Source organism: Spermophilus citellus, assembly GCF_964194105.1.
Source record: "Spermophilus citellus genome assembly, chromosome: 3".
In the NCBI taxonomy this organism is placed as follows: Eukaryota; Metazoa; Chordata; class Mammalia; order Rodentia; family Sciuridae; genus Spermophilus; species Spermophilus citellus.
The window spans coordinates 165,915,624-165,934,567 of NC_138184.1; the positions used below are offsets into that span (position 1 = coordinate 165,915,624).

General features: G+C 37.2%; 1 long non-coding RNA gene across 1 annotated transcript in view; it reads right to left on the minus strand.

Annotated features, from left to right (window-relative positions):
- Positions 1 to 3,295, minus strand: part of LOC308645520 — a 78,905-nt gene extending 75,610 nt beyond the window's left edge. The window contains exons 1-2 of the long non-coding RNA XR_014021228.1: positions 3,245 to 3,295; positions 2,513 to 2,700 (exon numbers count right to left, since the gene is read on the minus strand). This is a non-coding gene — a long non-coding RNA (uncharacterized lncRNA). The remainder of the gene's footprint in view (positions 1 to 2,512; positions 2,701 to 3,244) is intronic.
- Between the last annotated feature and the right edge of the window lie 15,649 nt (positions 3,296 to 18,944).

An 18,944-nucleotide genomic window follows, 5' to 3' on the forward strand; every position in this document is an offset into this window, starting at 1 on the left:
AATAAGACCCAATGATAAGCTGTCTCTAAGTGACTCATTTCATAGGCAAAGGTGTCCATAGACTAAAGGTAAAAGGATGGGAAAAAACATATCATTTACATGCATCTCACAAACAAGCAGCAGTGTCTATCCTCCCATCAGATAAAGTGAACTTTAAACCAAAGTTAATCAGAAGGGATAAATAAGACCATTACATATTGCTTAAGGGAATTATACATCAACAAGATATAACAATTGTAAACATTTATTCCACCAACAATGAAGTACCTACATACATCAAACAAATCTTTCTCAATTTCAAGAATCAAAGGGACCATAACACAATAATACTCAGTTACTTTAACATGGCTCTCTCACCACTGGATGGATCTTCCAAACAAAAACTAAATAAAGAAAACATAGAATGCAAAAATAAAATTAATAATTTAGGCTTAACAGACATATATAGAATATTTCATCTCTTAATTACTGCATACACTTTCTTCTCAGCAGCACATGATTTCTTTTTGAAAATAGACCATATCTTAGGCCACAAAGCAACTCTTAGCAAATACAAAAAAAAAAAAAAAAAAAAAAAAAAAAACCAGAGATAATACTTATGTTATAGTTAAAGCTTCGTCCCAGGGTTTCATGAACTGACTTCCAGACCACTCACGTATAATCGAATCAACCCTTTATTGAAGCACACCGGTGGCAGCTGACCAGAACACAAAGCTGTTCCCCTGATCAGCCCCGAACAATTGCAAGGGCACTCCTTATAAGCCTGAAAACCACAGAAGGGATGTTCAGGGGGTCTAGCCAATGCAAGCAAGCCAGGTTACAGAAGCGGGACAGTGCAGTCAAGCGGAGGGAAGCCTAACCAATCACAGTTAGCCCAGTCACCCCAGTTACAGAAACAGAGCCCCGTTACCCTAGTTACAGAAACAATGCCCCATTAGGTAGTTCCATGTTCTTAAAGGTTTCTATAGCAAAAGGAAAATAACATCTTGCTCCAGTCATGACTCTTCTACTTGGCATGGTTGTTTTATAGGATGAAGTCATAAAACAAAATGGAGTCATATTTGCTCCTACTATCACACCTACATTCTATCAGATCATAATGGAATGAAATTAGAAATCAGTGATAAAATTAAAAAATAGAAGAACACCTAGCAACTAAAAAATTTGCTATTTAATGACTAAGGGATAAGTAAATGAGAGTGGTGATACAATATATCAAAACCTTTGGGACACTATAAAGGCAGTTCTAAGAGGAAAGTTTATTGCATTAAGCACATTCTTTAAAAGAATTGAAAACAACCAAGTAAATAACCTAAAAATATACCTCAAAGCCCTAGAAAAACAAGAACAAATTAACACCAAAAGCAGTAGAAGACAGGTAATAATTATAATCAGATCCCAAATCAATGAAATTGAAACAAACAAAAAAGAGCAATTCAAAAACTCAACAAAACAAATAGTTAGTTCTTTGAAAAATAAATAAAATTGATAAACACTTAGTCAAGCTTATGAAGAAAAAGAAAAAAAATCAAATTTCTAAAATTCTTGATTAAAAGGGAAATATCACAACAGACCTACAAAATACAGATAATGAGAAACTATTTTGGTAATAAATAATGCAACAAAATAGAAAATCATGAAGACATTTACAAATTCTAGAGACATGTGACCTACCCAAATTGAATTAGGAGAACATAGAAAATTTAAACAAATCAATATCAAGCCATGAAATTGAAGACACCATCAAAAGCCTACCGACAAAGAAAAGCCCAGGACCACATGGATTCTCAGCCAAGTTCTACCAGACTACCAGACTTTCACAGAAGAACACCAATTCTCCTCAAATTATTCCATGAAATAGAAAAGGAAGGAACCCTTCCAAACTCATTCATTTGCTGGTAAATGGATGGAACTGGAGACTATCATGATAAGTGAAATAAGCCAATCCCAGAAAACCAAAGGCCTAATATTCTCTCTATATGCAGATGCTAACTCACCTAACTCACAATAAGCACAGTGGGATGAATAGAAGTTCACTGGATTAGTCAAAGGGAATGAAGGGAAGGAAATGGGGATGAGAATAGGAAAGACAGAAGAATGAATCAGATATAACTTTCCTGTGTATTCATGACTATATGAATACACCACCAGTGAAACTCCACAATATGTGAAACCACAACAATGGGATCCTAATTAGAATAAGTTATATTCCATACATGTATAGTATGTCAAAATATACTCTACTGTCATGTATATCTAAAAAGAACAAATAAAAAAAATAAAGATCCCCATGTCATAATTGTTAAAGAGAAAAAAAAATGCTCTAAACAGTATGCCTCTTCTCAGAAACAAAGGATAGAAGAAAAGGAAAACAGACAGTGGTTGTGCCCAAAAGTACCACAGCCTCATGAAGCCTATTCCCTGAAAGAACTGTGCCAGATATGGAAGTTTGTCTTTGTAACCCAGTAAGTCCATTAAGGACATTTCTGAAGCCAATATCTTCAATACTTACATATATCTAGAGTCATATGTGATGCTGTTTTAGTGAATGTGTTGTGCCACTCACAGCAAGATGGTTGGGAATGGATTCCAGGCTGAAAGGATGAAACACCCCAAAAACTCCATCCTGATGTAGATCTGTGGATGCTGCCCGAGGATCTCTACCAAAGACCACATTAGGAGCTGCAGAAAAACTGCCCTCTGAAAAAAAATAAAATAAAATGGAAATTAAGAGAAAAAGTCAATATGCATATCATATTTTGTGGAAGGTGGAAAACAAGAATAATGAAGGAATAATGATTTAATAATTATACATAAAAAATTAATATGAGAAACTATGTTTAGGAGTGAGATGAATAATGTTTAGATGGAGAACAGGGTGAACAGGATTCATTGTACCTCATTTGATGGCCTACCATTTTTGAATTCTGTGTATATATATATTACCTAGTAATTTTTAAAAATTTTTATAAGCCTTAAGTAAAAAAAAAATCACCTTTTTAAAGGCAAACTGGTTAGCAGAAAATTGTTCTAAAAGGATCATCCTTAAAGAAAATATACAATATGTAGGAGAACATCTTTTAAACCTTAGATATTTGTCTGTCTGCCCTACTAAGGAATCTATTTTATTTACATCATGATTAATGTGTTACATGTCACTTTACTGTAAGCTAGATTTCCCATGTGACATTAATTTATAAACTTTCAAAATCAACAGGAAAACCAAAATTCAGATCTGACTTACAAACTGCAGTCATTTTCTAAGCAGGAAAGACAAGGTGTGCCACATTCTAAAAACAGAAAGGCAGAGTTTACTTTAAAGAGAATGACTCACTCCTCTTTTTTTGGTCCTGTTGAGTAATTTACAAAATTGGAACAACCAAAACATGAGGAGGAACTCCCTGACTGCCACCCTCGCCCACACACACACACACACACACACACACACACACACACACAACGATTATATTTATTTATACACATACCTTCAATTGCAAAAGAAGATACTGATGCTAATTTTTTAAACTAAATAAAAAAATACATATCTATTGAATATAATGGAACTTAAATAACTATGTCTAGTTACTTTAATATGGAGATCCTAATAGAATGGATTTAGGCTATCTAACTATGATTAAACTGGACTTTGATTTTAAATCAAACAAAAGTAAAAAAAAAATAAAGACAAAGCAATATAAAAATGAAATTTAGACATTTGTAAATGTGACTGAGAAAATTTTAACCAACCAATATTTCCTTTGTCTAATTGTAAATGGATATAAATAGGATTTTAAAAGTATGTGAATATTTAAGGATTGACTTGATTATATAGCCCAGTTATAAAATGAAAAAAAGTTACTTACGAAAAACTGTTCATCCAATTTTGCATGCTTCCCTGGCTGCGTATTTCAACTTTAAAAAACAGAGAAAGATTAATACAAATTTAGACATTTGCCCTTAATCTTTCAAAATTGAGAATACTTGACTATAAAATAGTGTTTTGTTTCTTGAATACTTTTATTGATACTGACACCTGTTACATAACATGGACATAAAATTATTTGTAAAGCAGAAAGAAAATATTGCTGGTATCACGGTTCACCTACTATAGAGTTTCCTATTCACTGTCAAGAATTGCAGAAATTGATGAATTTTAAAATTTCACATGACTTCCAAATAGTAGAACATAAGTTGGTGTAATAAAATAACTTTGAATGTATCTGTGTGCCATGAATTAGTAAAAGAAGTAAAGTTTATTCTTTTTCTTAAACCAAAATATCCAAATTAATATAAGCAAAAAAGAAGGGAATTTTCTAAAATTTTACTCTATATCACAAAGGCAAATATAGAACTATGCTTATCTTGTACAAAAATAGAATAATATTTAGATAAATTACCATTAACTGATGTTATGCTGAAAATGATTTGTTTTTAAGAGGCATCAGCATGAAACAGATGTTATTAATTCTACCAATACTAACATTATTTCACCCAATAATTTTTTATCTTATTTATTTATTTATTTGTTTGTTTATTTATTTATTTATTTATTTATTTTGGTGTGATTCTTTTTCTTTTGTCTTTTTGTAACTGGCAGTCAAACCCAAGGCCTTGTGAATGCAAGGCAGACGCTTTGCCACTGAGCTACATCCTAGCTCATCCCCAGCATTTTCTATGTATAGAATACCAAAAACATGATAGTCATCATAACTTGGAAAAAGTTATGATGGGGAAATTCTCATAGGATTACATTTAAAAAGTTTTCCTAGATAAAGTAAATGCTACCAAATAGTGTTGAAGAAATAATAATAAAATAAAATAAAAATTCCTCAAAAGCTTTGTATCTACCAGTGAATTTGTGACATAGATCTGGCCAATGAGATATAGAAGTTAAATGAATGGAATTTACATATCCTATGTAAGTTTGTAAGTTTGTAATTAAAAATAATAATAATAAAGAGGTATTTTGTCTTGTTTGATTGTTCATTTTTATAAGGGATTTATCCCAGAGGTGATTTACCATTGAGCTACATACCCAGCCATTTTCTGTTTTTATTTTGAGGCAGGGTCTCACTAAGTTGCTTAGGGCCTTGCTAAATTGCTGAATCTGGCCTCAAACTTGTGATCCTCCTGCCTCAGCTTCCTCAATTGCTGGGATTACAGGTGTGCACCACCGTGCCAGGCTGTTTGTTTATTTTCTGGTTGTTTTATTTCTGTATCCTCCTTCCCCTCTTTTTGCCTAAAACCTGGAGAAATATAACCACTTTGCACCAGAAGGATAAAAGTCATCTGTGGTGAATGGTGAAGGACTTAATGACTTCACCATCAACAACAGCAGCTCTGGAAGTACCCCCTTTGTATATGAGAAAATAACATTTGTATTTCATGAGGCCACTTAGATACCTATTTACTTTCAATGGAATACAATGTCTGCTGATTACATGAGGAAAGGTGTGTAAACCTAAATTAACCTGAAATACATTTCTTCAATAAGACTGTTATCTCACAAACTCACCATCTTTCTTTCAGAAGAAGCTTGAAACACAATAAGAGAATGATTCAAATTCCTTTCTCGAATTACAAGTTTATCTGAATTTATGAAACAGAAAAGAAGAGGCAGTTGAGTGTAGGGAAAGAAACAGTAAAGGTCGACCAGAGGACAAGCACAGTTCCCATTTTTCAATGGGCATAAGTTTCCATCTTATGGAGAGAGACTGCATAATCTGGCCAGCAGGGTAGGGGACAATTGAAATATTAAGAACCAATCAACAAAGGTGCACATCACTAGTAGCTGTAAAGAACCAACATGGAGGAATGGAGGAGCTTATCAACTTCTCCTTATGTGCCTTTAAAAGAGTGAATGCTATAGGACTTGAGGGTACTCTTGCCCCTCCCAAATGCACTGCACCAAAAGTTCTGAATTTTTACTCTCCTTTTAAATAAAATTCTGCTTGCTTGCTTACCTCAGCAGCATTTGTGGTGTTCATTCTTCAACTCTGTGGAACATGAATCTGATCCCAACTCCTGCTAGAAATATCTTGTGGTTGTAGATGGACAGAATGCCTTTATTGTATTTGTTCATTTTTATGCGGTGCTGAGGATCAAACCCAGTGCCTCAGGAATGCTAGGCAAGCACTTTGCCACTGAGCTACAGATACAACAATTACTAATAGGGCATTATGTAAAATTGTGGATGTGTAACCGACCTGATTCTGCAATCTGCATTTGGGGTAAAATTGGGGGTTCATAACCCACTTCAATCTAATGTATGAAATATGATATGTCAAGAGCTTTGTAATGTTGTGAACAACCAATAAAAAAAATTTAAAAAAAAAAAAGAAATATCTTGTGGACTTGTCCGGGATCCCCAACCCCCATTGAGATGACTATCTTTTGGAGAAAAACTTGACACCCATCAGCCACTTAAAAGTGATTGGCACAGCTGCCAGTCTCAAATATCAGGATATGGGATTCTCAGTTTCTGTAGGTCCCAATCACCTTCCCTGTGCATTAGGCACCTTGGGTTCTACGGAGCACTTTCCTACTTTTTTGTCCTGACTCAGATTGTAACTGGAGCAAGTAGACAGTGGCCACTGATCCTGGCCTGCCTTTGGATGCCAGAATTTGGGTGAAGTTGAGAGGCAGACTTGCCAAAGGCACCCCCATTATTGTTTCTGTGCCCCTCATGGGCCTCCACAGATTCTTTGCCTATAAGGAAGGGGGAGGCACCCATCTCTTTTAGTTCTTTAGGGACCTAGGGAGACACACATTAATACTTTCTCCTTCAAAGAATGCTGAACTTAGTCTCTCTTAGCACCTCCAAGACCACCAGGCTCACAGCCTATTAATTAAATTCTTCCTCAAATTTCTCTCTGAGAAAACCTCTCCTTCCAGGATCCCTGGCATCCAGATTGTAAGTGAAAAGCCCATTTAAAATAATCCATTGTCCTTGATGATCCTGACTTTACATAGTGTCCTTCAACCTTGCTTGAAAGGAGAGTTCATATTCACTAGGTTCTCCAATTTTATGGATTCATGAATCAGAGTAATACATCTCACTATCAGCTGGAATTTAATTAACAGCCACAACATCTGGAAGTCCAATAGTGGCCAGGGGAGACTAGTAAGGTCAGCTAAGGCTGGCTGTTTGTCATGCAGAAACCAAAGACCTGCATGACTTAGCTAGTAAGATATCAATAAACCCAGCAAGTCCTTCAGAGCAAGAGGGGAAGGATGGCTGACTACCAAGAAACTCGTTTGGGGATATGTCCCTATGAGAGTAGGTAGTTGTTCTGGTGCAGATGCCTGAGTTCTGGTTTGTCTTATCCAGATGGGAGCTTTAGTCTCAAAGGTAGTGCCAGTGAAGCCAGATTTAAAGTTAGGTAGTCAGTGTAGTTAGGTAAATTGGGTCTAATACCGAGTGAAAACTAAAATGGAGGCCATGCTGGGAATGACTCAGGGAAAACACAGGACAATTCATGGAATGTTGACGAAGTCCCGAAAAGGCCCTAGGCCAAAGTCCACCTCAAGGAAGTGTTAATGAACAGCCCCCAGCAAACTTAAAGATAGCCCATCACAAAGAAGTGTCCCACCCCTCGGGCCTTCCAACCTACATTCCATCCCCAAAACCATAAGAAGGGGAAACAACCGCACTTCCACGGATTCCACCTCTTGGGTCCCCGTCTTCCTCCGGGAGAAGTCTTTTCTGCTGTCCTTTAATAAAATTCTAATTTCTACTCTGACCTTGCCTCGGCGTGCTTCTTTGGTGTTATTCTTCAACATCGGGGAAGCAAGTACTCGTCACCGGTCAACAGCGGTAACACCAGGTTCAGCACTATCTGGGAAAAGTTGGATCCACAAACACTTCAGAAAAAAAAGTAGCTGATTTTCTTTTGCTGTTAGATGTGGCCTTCATACAAACTCTAATGGAGAATCATGACTACCAGAAGATAGCATAAATCTCTGACACTATCTTGCAGCTCAGTGTTTTTGCTAAGAAACAAGGAAAATTGCTTGAGATCCCCTATGTTCAGGCCTTTATGCTCTGGAGGATAACCCCAAATTATGTCAGTAGTGTAAGCTAGAACCATCTATGATTGCTGCCATGATAAATAAAGAAGTCTAAAGAGACACATAGTAGGGAAGAAAAGCCAGGGAAGTCCCAAGAATTCCCAACACCTACTAATCCCTGCCAACTACTCTCATTTCATCCCCACATCATCCTCCTCTAGAGGAGGAAAAAATATATTGCCACTACAGGAAATGCCAGAAGGGGAATTTGGACCAACAAAGGTCCATTTCCTTTTTTCCCTTCAAGAGCTGAGGCAAATAAAGATGGACTTGGGGAAATTCTCATAGGATCCCGATAAATAGATTTAGGTGTTCCAAAATTTATGTAAGGTTTTCTCTCTTACTTTAGCCAAGTTATTACTTAAGTACTAGATAAGTAACCATATTAAACTTAAACACTTTGACCTCTAATAAAAAGAAGACTATCTTAATGGCAGCTGAGCATTTTGGAGATGATTTGCATCTCAGTCATGTCCCTGTAGCACAGACTAGGAGCAAATCTAAGTATCCATCTGGGTACAGGCAGCTCCAAGGAATGATCCAAAATGAGATCCAAATGAATTACAGGATGATTGAAAATAAGACATTTCAGGATCTGGTCCTTGACAGTCTCAGAAGGTCAAGGCGGGAGTCTTTCTATTACTATGAGATATCTGAAATCCATCAAGACCCACAGGATATCCTTTAAATCTTTCTGGAGAAACTCAAGAAGACACTGAGAAAGCATACCATAGTGGATCCTGAATTCACAGAGGTTCACATTTTTAAAGGATAAATTTATTATTCACATGGCCCCAGACATTTGGAGGAAGTTACAAAAATTGCCATATGGCCCTGATCCAGATGACATCCTCTGACTTGCAAGCTTTCAGGGTGTTAAGAGAGGTAAATGAATGAACCTCAGCTACAAAAGGAACTCATTTCCACTATGAAAGGAAGGACATTACCAATGAGAATGCCAACAGGTTAAGTAACTACTACCAAGGCCCTGTCCTATCTGTCAAGGTAATCGCCGAAGGAATGAATGGCCCCAGGGATGTAGGCTCATGGGGCCAGATTCTCCCAACCAGGTCTGAAGGGGCCCAGGGTCAACCTTACTGCCTCCCATACTCCCATTACCATGCATGAACCCAGGGTATTCTCGGTAGAGAGCCAAAAAGTCAGTTTCCTTCTGGACACTGGTGCCTGCTTTTCTGTATTTGTCTCTTACCATAGACCCCTTTCCTCTGATAATGTGTTGGTGTGAGAGGTGTCTGCATGGCCTATCACTAGATATTTTATTCCCCCATCAATCTGTGAATATGATGGGGTGGTATTTTCCCATGCATTCCTGATAGTCCCAGAGTTCCCTATTCCTTTATGGGAAGACATATGTTCTCAAAACTTCAGGCCTCCATCATCATAAATTAGGGACCCCAGCATCCATTATGTCTACCTCTAATAGAATGTGATATAAACTCTAAAGTGTAGGCCACTGAGGGCAAATTCAAGCGATCAAAGTGTGTAGTTCCAGTTAAAATAACTTTGAAGGACCCTTCATCTTTCCATATCAGAAACAGTAGCCCCTGAACCCAGAGGAAAATAAAGGTTTATTGGGATCATTTAAAACCTTAAACAACAGGACTCTTGGTGCCTTGCAATAGCCCCTGCAAAACCAAAATGAGGAATGGTGCTGTTATGGTTTAGATATGAGGTGTCCCCCTGAAAGCTTATGTGTGAAAGATACAAGGTTTGGAAAAGAAATGATTGGGTCATCCTGATGGGATTAACTGGATGGGAACTGAAGGTCGATCAGGTGTGGCTGGAGGGGGTGGCTCCCTGGGGCCGTGGCTTTGGGTATATATTTTGTATCTGGCAATTGGAATTTCTTTCTCTGCTTCTGATCATCATGTGAGCTTCACCCTTCCACTACACTCTTCTGTCATGTTGTTCTACCTCACCTTGATCCCTGAGGAATAGAACTGGCTATCTGGACTGAGACCTCTGCAACAGTGAACTCCCAGATAAACATTTCCTCCTCTGAAATTTTTATTTTTGGTCAGGTCTTTTACACATAGCAGCAAGAAAGCTGATGAAAACAGGCACCTAGTCCAACACCTTAGGATAATCAATGAAGAGTCATCCCCCTTCATTCTGTGGTACCTAATCCTTATACTTTGTTATCTGAGATCCCAGCTGCTGCTGCTTGATTTACTGTATTAGATTTGAAGGACATCTTTTTCTGTATACCCCTAGAAAATCAGTCACAATATCTCTTTGCTTTGGGGAAGCCATGTTGTAGCTCTCAATTAATTTGGACATTGTTACCCCAAGGATTCAGAGATAGTCCCCACTTGTTTGGTCTGATCCTTTCCTAGGACCTAGCAGAATTCAACAGGTCATCTGTACCTGTCCTCCAATATGTGGATGATATCCTATGTGCTACCACCCAAGATGAACATAGAATGATCACTACAGATCTTCTGAATTACCTGTCTGATGGTGGAAATAAGGTCTCAAAAAAAAAAAAAAAAAAAAAAAAAAAGAAAGCCCAACTATGCCAACCACAGGTTCAATATCTGAGATTACCACTGTTTCAAGGAATTCACAGGCGTGGGGAAGAAAGGATTACCCCTGCAGAACGATAGTCTCTACTCCAGACCATATAGCAACTGAGAGGATTCCTGGGGATAACTCGGTATTGTAGGCTTTGGATCTCTGGTTATGGAGAGATAGCCAAACCTCTTTATTGACTCCTCAAGAAAGCCCAATGTCAGGAAATAACCACCCCAATACGCAGAATATGTTAGGGATTTTTAAAGCCCTAAAAGAGGGTTTACTTCAATCTCCTGCTCTCAGCTTGCCTACAAAGCAAAAAATTTAATCTGTTAGTGAAGAAAGGGGAGGAATGGCCTTAGGGGTGATAACACAAAAGAGCAGGCCAACTCAGCAGCTGGTAAGATATCTCAGAAAAGAGCTTGATATGGTATCTCAAGGATGGTTCCATTGCCTTTGAGTGGTAGCTGCAGGAGCCTTGCTGGTCCCTGAGGCAATTAAGATAACCCTAGGAAGGGATCTTACTGTATACATTTCATGACCTTGCAGGAATTCTGAATACTAAAGGGGGATTATGGCTCTTGGAGAGCCGCCTTACAAAATACCAGGCCTTGCTCAAATTTTAACTCAGTCACCTTTCTTCCAGAATCATTAGAATGAAACCCTGAACATGATTGTCAACAAGCCTCAGCCATAGACTACTCAGCTAGGGGAGACCTCCAAAGTGTTCCCCTGAATAATAGAGATCTTACTATATACACAGGTGGAAGTTCATTTATGGAACAAGGGGAATGCAAAGCTGGATATGCTGTGGTAACTTTTTTAATCATAGTGCTTAGGGTATTAACCATAGGGTGCTGCATCATCCCCTGCATTTTTGGTCTCATTCAGAGATTAATCAAAACTGTACCTACTAAACAAACTCCTGTGTCTTACCAATGACAAAATCTATTTCTCTTAGACACAAAGGAACCTCACCTGGACTTCTATTGGGAATCCCTGGACCAGTCACCAAGGGAAACTTCACTGCCCCTTCTCAACACCCCTTAACATTAGAAAGCAGTTAATGAATAGTGGGTCTACATGACTTCTACCATGAACCTTTTGATCAACACCACGTCACTGAAAGGGAAACCCGAACTACCCCACGTCACCTTGCTTCAGCTTAAAGCACCTAGAGCAATCATTGCCCAATTCTTATCAGAGAGGGGAATGAGATAGAAAAGAATAGGCAGTTGGGAATAGGGAAGAGACAGTGCAGGTCGACAAGAGGGTAAACCTGAGGACAGCCATTTCAACATTCCCTGACATGTTGTAAAACAGTTTCTGTTTCTCAAAAGGCATAAGTTTCCATCTCATGGAGATGTGACTATAAACTCTGGCATACTGGCACAGCACAGTTGAAATATCAAGAACCAATCAACCAGGCCCACATCCTTAGTAAAAAAGGAAGAGCTAATCAGCAGGAGCTTATCAATATCTCCTTACGTGAGGATTTGAAGGCATGCTTGCCCTTCCCAAGTGCACAGTGCCAAAAGTGGTGAATCTTTCACTCTCATTTTACATAAAATTCCTGCTTGCTTACTTTCTTGCCTTAGTGGGGTTCGCAGTATTCGTTCTTTGACTCCACAGAATACAAACCCAATCCTGACCCCTGCCAGTAACATCTAGTCCCATGATTCTTCCCTTCCACCGGTCCTATTAAAACAGAAGAGATATCCCTTTTTCAAGGATCAGCTCTCCACCTCTAGTTTGGATTGCATCCCCTCCTGTTTATCATTTATTTTCCATAATATCAACCTCTCCTTCCACAGTGGCTCTTCTAAAATGCTCTCTCAATTCCCTTCCTCTGAAATTATCTTTACACATTATGTTTTTGCTTTTCCCTTCACAGTACTTCTTGAAATCCTGGCCTACACATAACTCCCTCCATTTCCATACCCATTAAAATTTCCATCCTGTGGTCAGAATTCCAGCACAGCACTCTACTGAAACTGCTGTTGCCAAGTCACCAAGAGCTATTTGGTAAGAATGGTGAGAAATTTGAATTTTCATCTTATTCTGACATAGTTAAAGCTATGTGCCATCTTCCTCCTTAAATTGCTTATTTTCTCTTTTTCTGTCATAGTTCAGTCTTCTGGTTTTCTTCCTAAAGAAAGGAATAGTTCAGGCTGGGGATATAGCTCACCAGTAGAATGTTTGTCTAGCATGTGTGAATCCCTTGATTTTTATCCCGAGGTCTGCAAATAAAAGATAAAAGAAAGGAATAATCATTTTCCATCACTCAGTATCCTATTTATTGCCATTTTGGACTTATCTGTTATTGATGCTTCTCAGAATACTGGCCTAGTGTTTATCCTATTTCTACTTTTCATACTTCATTAGCTACTCAAAGGTATCTACTTCCATCTACATAAAGATGAACAAAATATAACCTCAGCAAATACCTATTTTGAGCCTCAGATATAATACACAACAATTTACTAGACATATTCACTTGGCTATTCATCAAGTGTCTGAAATTAAGTTGTGCAAAAGAGAATTAATTTTTCCTATAACTTTGTATTTCTTCAGAAACTAGTTCTGATATAGGTCTTGGAAATCAGGATCAGGTCCTTGTTCCCCCCAGTGTTGAAGGTTAAACACCCAGGCAAGCATCTTTTCTTTGGTATTTATCCTTTGCTGAGGGCCATTGCCATATAGGAATGTCACAGCGAATTTCCAAGGCAAGTCCATTTAACATGGGGTACACTGGCAAGGAAATTTCGATGCGTCATTCCTATTTGACAATGGCCCTTCATCTTTCCAGCCCAATCATTTAGTATCTACACTGACCACCTGCCCTTCACCCCTGTCTCAGCTCCACAAGGCATCTAGTTATCTAAATCAGAAGCTAAGGTGTTTCCTCTCTTTTATTCACTATACCCAATCATTCATCTCATGCTAAATCATTTGAAAAATACCTGGATTCTGCTCATATCAATTAAGCTTTTATTCCCTTAGCAGACCCCCTCAAAGCTCATCTGAATTCCTGCAAAAGCCTAACATATGTTGCTGTGAGTCCAGTCTTTTTCCATTAAATCCTGTCTCCCTGAAGCAGCTAAAATGATCTCTCTAAATCATTAGTGGAGCACGACAACACACTTGCTTAAAACCTTTAGTGAAGACTTAGTGCCATAAGAGTTCTGAAATCCTCCATGTAGTATACAAACCAATCTATCATCTGCACTCTGTTTATCCTTCACTTCTTTCATCTTGATTCTTTTGTAACCATATTTCATTACTATTTCCTCCTGAGAGTATCAAGTTCTACCTGATTTCTTTTCCGGATATATTTTTGCTTTGTTTTTTTTTTTTTGTTTGTTTGTTTGTTTGTTTTGTTTTCACTTGTTCCACATGACTTAGCTAAATTTTGTCTTTAGTTTTTATCAGCACAGCCTCAGAGGATGTTTTTATGGGTTGATGGCTTAAGGTAGAAATCAAGAGTGCCTCTCATTATCCATTCTTTTCAGTTCTAATTCTTAGTAACTACTTCCCATTTTTAGTTGGACAACTTGACTGCCTGGCTAAGCATATGCACTTTCTAGCTTGTCCTGCAGCTGTGTAGGACTACAGACCTATGGGTATTATAATTCCAGAAAAAAAATCTTAAAAGGGAAGAATCATGCCCTTTTTCAACTCATGTATTCTATTTCTGGAACTTGAGTGGAATGGTTAGAGTCCAACAGCTCTTTCGTTTAATGCTGTATTTTTCTGCCAAAAGTAACTAAACTGTTCTCAAGCTCTTCCACAATGCCTGTACCTCTATCATTGCATATTTTTCAATATTATAATTACTTATTCTTCCCACTTAATTAGTTTTTTAATCAATTAAAATCAATTAATTATTGAATAAATAAAATAAAATGTCAACATCAAATCCAATCTTAATAACATTTCATTAATTAAATAAGTGGGATTTTAACCCCTAAAAGGTAGGAATGATGCAATATTTTGAGTCATTTAGCTTTATATAATACTTGCAGCATTGTCTTTCCAGACTTATTAAAACTTTTTCATAAGTAAATGTATGTGTCATTATTTACATAGTGGGAACCATTGTAGTAAGCCATAGGTTTCTTAGAGATAGTCCACTATGTTTTTCTCCTCAGGATGGTATCTGACACTATAATCAGGATAAAATTGCTGAAATGATTGAACCATCCAAATTTCCATACTCAAAGAGAGAAAAAAAGAAAATATTATCCTTATCTTTAATGGGGCCATGTGAAATATTTAAATTGTTCTGTGATGGTTAATGCAAAAACATAAATTACTTGGGCCTTGGATTAGTTGTAAAATCTTGTCACTCTCATGACAGCCCATCATCCCACTTGGCACTGATCCTCACATCTAGCTGCCTCCTCTGACAGGAGACAGCGTTCTTGAGGCAAAGGTCACAGGTTCTTTCCTCAACTGCCTACTATGACACCTTATGCCAGGATCCTCCCTTTGTGGGCTTCAGTTTCCTGGTCTCTGAAAGAAAGGGTTACAGGAGATGATTTAATGACCTTTTCCACTTCTGATGTGCCATGATTACATATCCTACATAATCCTCTTAGGCTGTGGGTTAAGGCTCCTCTTTTCTTTTCTAATCTCAAGGGTGATGTTGATCACAGTCTCTCTATGCTTGAAAATCATTATCCTTTGATATCCCAACCAGAATAACCTCGTTTCTCCATCTTGTATCATGGTCCCTCTGCTATAGAGCCTACACTGGATATAGGGACTCAGAAGAGAGAATCTAAAGTGGAAAGTGAATCAGAGTGAATCCTGTGTCCTATGGGTACTGATGTCTGATAGTGGAGGACAGGGATTAGAGAGAACTGGTACTCACTAATAAAACTGGCTATGTACCTAAAACGGCTATGTACATAGAAGATAATTTTTTAAAACATTGCTATTAAAAGGAGTGTTAGGTATTTGTGATTGTATTCTCAGTTTTGCAATATTGCATTAATATAAGGTATGTGTGTATTTCCATTATTTGTGTAGAAAATAGTGTGGAAAACGCCACCTGAGGATGACTGCAATGTTGTTCTGTGGTCCTGCTTTAGAAAAATAAATTATTCTAAGGCCATTAGGGAACAATACCCATGAAAGTTTTGATTAACTTAAAAAGAGAGGGAAGGAAGGGGGCAGAAAAAAGAACAATTCAAGAACAGTTGATCTTACTATTCCCTTAGAATATTTCTTCATTTCTAGGGTAGTAATTAAAGAACCGATATTTATTTGTTCATATTTATTCTTATGAACAAAGGCTTTCAAAACTTCACAATAAAGTCTCAAAGTAGGAAGATAATTAATCCAACTAAAACTCATTTAGAAATATCTGCTGCATCAGCGAACAATAGCAACCTAATTGGGGTGAAGAAATGCCCTGCAGGCCAACAGCTCTGGGCTTTGTCATATCTCAAATCTTCCAGAGCCAGAACAAACTTTCATATTAATGAATCCAAAATAGATCAAATACTCCTCAGAATACATCATTCTCTAGGGCTGTTTTGCTCAATTGAGGGTGTGTCTTTCTCTGGTTTGAATAAACACAGCCACTGAGGGTGCTGAATTCCTCCCTGGTGTCTTTATTCCCTCAGGCTTTCTGGTTAGATCAAAGAGCAATGCTGTGGTTTAAAAGGGAACTAAATTATTCTCAAAGCAGAAGAAAAGGTCATGCTGCCATACATCTTTAAAATTGTTGCTCAAACAGTCCAAGTGATTCCTTCTTCCTATTCTCCTGACACAGTACATGTCCTCTCACACAAAAAAAAGGGCCCTCATAAGTGCATGGTGGGAATGCAAATTAACACAGCCCTTATGGAAAACAGCCCAAGGCACCTAAAAAAAAAAATAAAATAAAAACAGAGCTACCTATGATGGAGGTATACCAGTTCTGGACATACACCTGGAGGAAATGAAGCCAGCATACCTGTATACCCATGTTTATTATGGCACTATGCACAAAAGCTAAGATAGGGAATCAGATCAGGTGATGTGCCACCAACAGACAATGGATATAGAGAATATGGGATCTGTACACAATGGTGTATTATTCAGCCATAAAGAAGAATGAAATCATGTCATTTGAAGGAAAATTGATGGAATAGAGAACATCATTTTCAGTGAAATATGCCAGAAAGACAAGCATCACATGTTGTCTATGTGGAAACTGAAGAAAGAAAGAAAAAAAAAAAGATGACCTGAAAGCAGAACAGGGAGATTATTAGGGAATGGAAAAAATATCAGAAGGAGGAGATTCTAAGAAGATAGAAGGAAGGAGGAGACATGGCCAAAATACAATACACGCATGTATGGAAGATGTCACAGTGAAATCCATTAACTTGTACAATTAATATGTGTTCACTTAAAAAAGGGAAGAGAATTTTGCATTGAAACTGTTTATTTTTCCAAAAATTAAAAACTAAAATGAATAAATAAATATCCTTTTAGCAAACATTCTGACTTGCATTCTTAGCCCATTACCCAAGATTAATATGGTACTTTTACTTATTGTCTTTGGCACCTTCAGTGTGTGGGGTGTGTGTGTGTATGAGAGAGAGAGAGAGAGAGAGAGAGAGAGAGAGAGAGAAAGGGAAAGAGAGAGAGAGAAAGAAAGGAAGAGACCTGTCACAAAATGTTAAAAGTGGAAAGAATTATAAAATCATTAATATAAACTACCCCTTCTACATTTGTAAAATGCAAGCCAATGTTTTTAATCTATATCTTAGGTGAAAAAAATACTAAAAAAATACTAAATCTACTAATGGCATATTACCTACCTCATAAGACTGTTTTAATTATTCTTTTTGTAAAAGTGCCTGTAGTGCGTTTGATGTAAGTTTTTGCTAAGTAAAATATTAGTAAGCATTCAATAAATATTATGTAATAATTTAATGCTGCTGTTGCCACTTTTGGTATTTTGATGTTAATGGTATCTTGTACTTTTAAAGAATCTTTGCCTAGCACAAAATGCAAACATATCCAAGCCATTTCAAAATAATGATACAACATAGGGAATCAGGATGTGCCTTGAGTCTTGTGAAAGTCTCACTCACATTGGTCAATCATACTTTTTGGCTTGGGTCAGATATATTTTTAAAAAGAGAAATCAGTGAAGAGTCCATTTTTTAAAACCTTTAATCAATGCCATCCCTTGCATTTTTCTCATCTTTTTGTCTTGAAAAGCATAAACTGGTAAAGCTTCTAGAGTTTACAAGGGAAGCACAATATTACCTGTGACCCAAATAAACCTGAAGGTGCAATGATAGTGAAACTGTCAAGAGATTACAAGCATGAGGGGTACAACTGGTAGGTAATAAAAGTTCATGCAGGTGTATTGCCTTGGGCAAAGGAAGGAGGCACTTTTAAACTTCTTTATGAAGACAGATACAGCTGGAACATGGAAGGAAAACTATTTTTTATGAGTGCCAGTGTCATCCTTGATGTTACATATTTTCAAGCTTCACTTGCTTCTTAGGCATTTTTCTTGTTCTATGGCTGGAAAGATACTACAGCCCAGAATCAGCAAAAGAGAGTATTTTACATGGCATTGGCAATTGGAAAACAACAGTGTGAGCACTTGATGTAAGCAGGGGCCTCCTTGAAACATTTTCCATTTTCCCAAAGGTCTTCTAGGATTTCTAAGGATCCTCTGTAAGCAGATCCATCCCAAATGAAGCCAAGCAATGTTGAAATAAAAATGGCACTTCTGGATCTTTCCTGAGATGGTGAATTAGACTTTATATGCTCTAGAAATCTATATAATTTTCCATATGTTTATTGGTGCCTTATAATTGTACATAATGGTGGGATTTGTTGTTACATATTCGTACATGCACACAACGTAACAGTATAATTTGGTCAATATATTTGACCAAAATTCTCACAGGTAATTCTGATGCTTTGCCAAACAGACCCAAAATGTGAGATTCATAATGGATAGTTACTATCTCTCTAAACAAGTTAGAAATACTTTAATATGAAGAAGAGACAGAAGTGACATGAATTTTTTTACCTACATTTAAACAGAGAAAAAAAAAATTCATCAGACAAGTCGTTGCTTTAAAGCATTATTTTGTAATGTCAATTAAAATGCCTCTAGATAAAAAGAAATTAATAGGTATATAGATTCTATTCAACTCATCATGATGAATTTCAAGAATAAAAATAATATCAATAAAATAAAAATCCACATAAGTAACCTTCTTTATAACAAATTAGTGCTGAGTTTTATAACATCCATTTAACACTGAAAGTGCATTAAGCAATGTCAGATGTAAGGGAACCTCTCTGAGCTACAGGAT